Here is a 6,466-nt window from a genome sequence, read left to right as displayed (position 1 = left end):
GATAGCCATGCAACAACTATTAGCACGTGGTCTCCCCCGCACTTGCAAGAACATAAAAACAAAGGCAACAGTCTATGCGAAAGACATTGGACCGTTGGACCTAACCGATGTGCAGTGCCTCAGGTCCGATGCGTCATTTCTTACACTGGACCGGAATGTCCGATGTCTCATTGTCCGGTTTTGAGCTTTACTATTTTGACGCAGAGTCATTTAAATGTTTGTTATAAATAAAAAATATCGCACAAATGAATGTGATCAAAACCCCATGGACCGTCTAAAGTATTATGCGGGAGCGATCCCTCCCTGGTAAAAGAAAAGCTGTTAGGCCTCTTGAGAAGAATAAGGACTATGAGTCGAAAAGACCTGCGAGAAGATTCAATACGGATTGGTAAAATGGCCGACTATGGCTTTCTTACAGGGAGGGGAGGGGGTCTGTTGAATACTTTGCCAGAGAAGAATAAAATATCAATAGTATTACTAGTATAATACATAAGATTTCATGTTTCTGCATTATCACGTGTTTCTTACATTAGATTTTTCGATCTGACAAAATTTGGTTCCGTCCTGTGTTCATTGATTACACAGGACCGATGGTCCAAAAAACTTTCGCATAGACTGAGGCAAGAGTCAAAGAAATCTCGAATTAGGAGGAGGCTAAATGTGTTTTTCAACCCGCTTATCTGTGTTTTTCAACCCGCTTATCTGTGTTTTTGCATATTTCCAACACTTTATTCACTATTCAGCATGGCTGCATCTTTGTATGTGTATCTTAAATGTACTTTTTCATAAATACTTGTTGGTTTGAATCCCACCACTACTGATGTTTAGTAATCAAAAGGTAGTGCTAATTTGGTACGTGACCATGATCTAATACCTTTACTATCCTTGCATTTTTATCCAACCTATATTTTGATATTATAGGATTAAACGTTCTTTTTGAAGAATTTATCGATGTGTAAACTCCGGACATTTTGCTCACAAACTGAATAAAAGTGCGAAGCACTTTTATGTTAAGTTTGTGAGTAAAATGTCCGGAGTTTACACATCGATAAATTCTTCAAAAAGAACGTTTGATTCTTATAATTCCAATTCATTCACTTTACTAACAATTCCAAAGATTTGAATAGTTTCCCCGCACTATGTTATTTGTTTTCAGGTGAGTATGAATACATCGCGTTTTCGGATTTATTGATGTGTAAACTTTTGTTCAGCTTTATTTTCATCCAATCAAAACAATTGTAATAAATAGCATTGGAATTATATAAAGGTATCATATTCTGTGGATGTTGTCCAATTTTAAAAATATCCTAGTTTACCAGCATTCTTCAGCAGCATTGTTTGGATGTTGGTTTTTATCCTGTAAGTTTAAGGGGGGGGGGGGTAAAATGTGTATATCTGGTTTTGCATATTACCAATATTTTATCTAGCATGTCTGCAATATTGCATGTATATCTAAAATGTTTTTACCTGGAGACCTGTGGGTGCGAATCCCACTACTACTGATGTTTAGTCAGAAAGTAGTGCTAATTTGGTAGGTTACCTTTACTATCCTTGCATACTACTCCGTCTTTTTACATCTTATAATTACCCAACCTATGTTTTGATTTACTATAGTATTTCTTTAGATGTTGTCCATTTTACATTTCTTCATCATCAGTTGGAGCATCTTTGCTAGCCAAAGTTTTACGTTGTAGAGAAACGGAGCTGATCGTAAACCCTTGGCTTGCGAAGATGCATATCTATAATTCATAAAGATTTGTTACCACCTTTATATCCTTATGAGGGTGATCGGTGGGGAAATAACATATTTTGGATACAGTTTAGGTTCTGTATAAAATAATTTCATTCTAGAGGGAGGGGGTATGTACAAAAGATATATACAAGCTATCCACACTGATCAAAAGCAGTTTTGTTATCAGACAATTCTTGAAATGATTCGATTACTATATACAGTGATACATCTTGAACTGAACAAATGGTTTCATGATATTGCAAAGCTCAATGCAAGTGTCATTGTATCACTGTGTAAATACATGTATGATAACATAACGACCGTTAACTAAAACTATATACAGTTTATGAACCATTATACTATGATGTAATTGATAGTATCAGACCTTTCCTTGCAACTTAATTTCTTCATTTATATTGATTGATTGTTTAACGTCCCTCTCAAGCATTTTCCACTCATATGGAGACATCATAATGTCCGGTGAAGAGCTGCAAAATTTAGGCCTATGCTCGGCTCTTACGGCCTTTGAGCTGTGACACAGGCCTCGGGTTTTGCATAGGCGTAGCTTGGGTTCGAATATTAGCGAGGCAGGGGGTCTGGGGGGCGCAGCCCCCCCCCCCCCCCCCGAAGCTATCGACATTTTAACAACGTAAAAGGTGGGTTGTTTTTTTTTTTTTTTTACCGAGGCAGCTGCCTCGGTTGCCTCAATGGAAGCTACGCCACTGTTTTGGCGGTGTCATCCGAAGGCCTGCCCAATTTAGATTGATTGATTATTGTTTAACGTCCCTCGCGAGAATATTTCACTGATATGGAGACGTCACCACTGCCGGTGAAGAGCTGCAAAAGTTAGACCTATGCTCGGCGCTTATGGCCTTTAAGCAGGGAGGGTTCTTTATCGTGCCACATCTGGTGTGACACGGGGCCTCGGTTTTTGCGGTCTCATCCGAAGGACCGCCCCATTTAGTCGCCTTCCACGACAAGCAAGGGGTACTGAGGACCTATTCTAACCCGGATCCCCACGGGATGCCCAATTTAGTCGCCTCTTACGACAAGCAAGAGCCACTGAGCATTTATATTGAAGATTCCAACTTTAATAACCAATTAAATGTCTCCTGTTTTAAGAAGACCGGTCGCGGTTACTCAAAGGGTAGAGCGTTCGCTTCGGAACCGGGAGGTCGTAAATTCCGAGCCCCGCTCAAACCTTGGCCGCGTCAAACCTATGACATTAAAATAGGTATTGATTGCTCCTTCGCCAAACGTTCGGCATTTAGAAGTGAGAATCACGGATATGACCTCAAACAACTGAGGTCCCGTGTCGTGGCGGGCGTTGGCACGATAAAGAACCCTCACTACTAATAGTGGAGTTTTACGAAGAGGCTTACTTTTACAATCGATGGATGACTTTTACAATTTAAAAGGATCAACTCCAACTACAGAAATTGGAGCGAAATAAATATACAGACTGCTTCAGTAAAAACAATAAACCGACAATTATGTTTATTAATACAGTATTGTAAACTCTTTAGCAATTCTTATTAGGGCTTTCCACCTCTCTGTGGAAAGTCCTATTGTTATTGTTCTGTTTATTATTTTCCTGCCGTCAAAAAAAAATGTTCGTCTTAAAAGACTTATCGAAAAACTTTATAGTCCATCATATAGAACTTCTTGAGAAACGAATACAGTTCACCCAACGTAATGGAACTTTGACCCCTTACGGAGTTATTGGACCTTTCGCAGAAATCATTGTTATCCCTTCTACTTTTTAACCGTAAATGATAGGAAGATGAAACCTTTTCTAAAGCATAGAGGGTAATTAGTAGAAGCGAAGAATTTCAAATGAAGGGATTCGGTGTCCCCTATAGGGAGTTAATGCCTCTTTATGTTTTGCGATTTATTCGTAAAACATGTCGAACTTCAGAATGGTTTGTCGTAGAGACATGGGACCAACTGGAATATGATACTTGACCTTATCAGAAAAGAGGAAAAAATAGCACTTTATATACTCTCTTTCCTGTTTAAGATAGTGTTGAAATTTTATATGGGTAAGTATTGACTTATTGATTGGTTTTGATAGTATGCATTATAACTTTGAACTTTGACCCTTCTGTGAATTTCGGAGACTCGCGTTGAAAACCTTGTTATCACTACTCCTACTTAACGGAAAGTCGTAAAGACATGAAACCGCCGCTAATGAATTCACAGTAAAACCCTCTTGCAAAGAAAAAAATAATCAAAGGGATACGAAACCCCTTAAGCATAGTTATTGCCCCTGAAAGTTTCCAATATCATTATCTAAGCCTATAACTTTTATATTAATATACATAGAGACATGGGACCACTTGCATTGAGACCGATGACCTTTGACCTTCAAAATGAGGTCAACGGTCATCATCAAAATTATTGTTTTTTTCATTTTCAAGGTCTTTCATAGTATTTTTAGCATTGAGAAGCTAACCGAAAACCGCTAAACAATGTTGTTACCCCTGAATGTCTTGATTAACCTTTTTTAAGCTTATAGCTTTTATATTAATATAGATAGAGACATGGGATCATTTGCATAGTCATCCGAAGGACCGCCACAACAAATAAGTGATCAATTAATATACACAGTAGAATCAACAATGTCTGTGGTAACTCAGTGACTCATGAAAATTTGCCCCCATGGAAATTGATTATTCCCTAGTGTACTAGTACATTCTATACATTATCTTAATAATAATACTTTATTGCAGAATACACCCATGTGGGTCAAGCAAACAAATGAACAAATTAGGAAAAATGATATAAGCATTTGACATGCGCTTGTCCTCTAAAAATGCCGTACCCCGTGGATAACCGGATTAGAATAGGTCCTCAATACCCCTTGCTTGTCATAGGAGGCGACTAAATGGGCAGCCCTTCGAATAAGACTGGAAAAACCGAGGCCCCGTGTCACAACAGGTGTGCTAACAAGGGGCTTGATAAAGATCCATCCCTGCTCAAAGGCCGTAAGCGCCGAGTATAGGCCTACATTTTGCAGCGATTCACCGGCAATAGTGACGTCTTCATATGATTGATTGGTTGCTTTTACGTCCCTTTCTGGATTTTTCATTCATATTGAGAGGTCACTATCTGTAGGTGAAGTACCACAAATGTAGACCCGGCCTATGTTTAGCGCTCAGTGCCGTAGTAGTGAGGGTTCTTTATCGTGCCAACGCCAGCCGTAACACCTCCGTCTTAATGTAATATCCGAAGGACATATGATTCTCACTTCTAAATGCCGAGCGTTTGGGGAAGGAGCAATCATTACCTATTTTAACGTCTTAGGTGTGCCATATGAGTGAAAAATTCTCCAGAGGGACGTTAAACAAAATCAAATCAATCGATCTTAGGTTTGATTGGCACAAGCGGGGCTTGAATTCACGACCTCCCAGTTATGAAGCGAACGCTCTACTACTGAGCTACCACGACCCCACATCAGTGAATAATTATCGTGTGGGACGTTGAACAATATATACAGCAAATGATTGCGGTAAAGTCTTTGAATTTCCAAATTTTTCATATTTGGAGTTGGCCCCTTTAAATTGTAAAAGTAAGCCGTCGATTGTAAAAGTAAGCCTCTTCGTAAAACTCCACTACGGCCCTGAGTGCTAAGTATAGGTCTAAATTTGTGGTACTTCACATAACGCTGATGACGTCTCAATATAAGTGAACAATTCTCGATGGGACGTTAAAAACAAACAATCAATATGCCTGTTTAAAGAGTAGCTTTATTTACACTATGTGAGCATTTTTAGCTTAACTGAACAAGTTTGTATGCTTATTACGGGCCGTTATTTGGATTTAAGGTTATGTTTCTGCGGGATGAAATTGTTTTCTGCGGGTTTTGTTATTAGGTTAATTGAACACTCCGGTGGTAGTCCATATCTAACCCACTCTTGGCCCATTGACCTTTTAGCTTAATAGAAACACATACTGTGAGTTTACTATTTTTATTAGAATAAACAGACAGATTTATGATACAATTTGAACTGAAATGGGCATAGTACACACAGGGTGAATTGGCAGCTACGGCCGCGTGTTACATGTACATGAACAAGAATGAAAAAAAAATTGCAGGTCTAAAAGGATATCCGGAGTACCGGCCATAGGTATTGGGACAAACCGGTGGCCTCGTGTGAGCACGAGAGCCTATGTCCCAGACTGCGACATCAAGGGACCGAAAAGGGGCCCGCCCGGTGCGTCATACCAGTACCTCCCCCTGATATTCCGGAATTGGGGTCTCCCCTCCCAGTTAAGGAGGTGGAGAGGTCACCAAGACTGCAGTTCTGTGTGCCCCAAGTAACTGGAATCAAAACTTTTTACGTGAACCACTATACACATCTTACTACTTCATATGAGCCAGTACTTGCTCATATGAGGCACATTAGTCCCTCTGTCTTTGTATGATAGATGGGCAGGGAACAACAGGCCAGATCGGACGGACACTTTGCTGTATTATAACCCCTCCACCCCCCCCCCCCCCCCCGACCTGCGACAGACATCGATACGATGTACACCCAATAACCTTAGAAAACCAGTACCCCCCCCCCCCCCCCTCATCTAAATTAGCCAGATCCAGTTAAACAGGTTGAGGGTAACAATTGCCCAGTTTGTTGATGAATATGTGAAAAGCTACCCTGATGGTGTTTAAGAAAATTTCGTTGCCCGTATCCGAAAGGTGTGTTCCATCATATCTAAATAAGCTAACGTTTC

This window comes from Ostrea edulis, chromosome 2, assembly GCF_947568905.1.
Source record: "Ostrea edulis chromosome 2, xbOstEdul1.1, whole genome shotgun sequence".
In the NCBI taxonomy this organism is placed as follows: Eukaryota; Metazoa; Mollusca; class Bivalvia; order Ostreida; family Ostreidae; genus Ostrea; species Ostrea edulis.
This window is presented reverse-complemented; position numbering follows the sequence as displayed.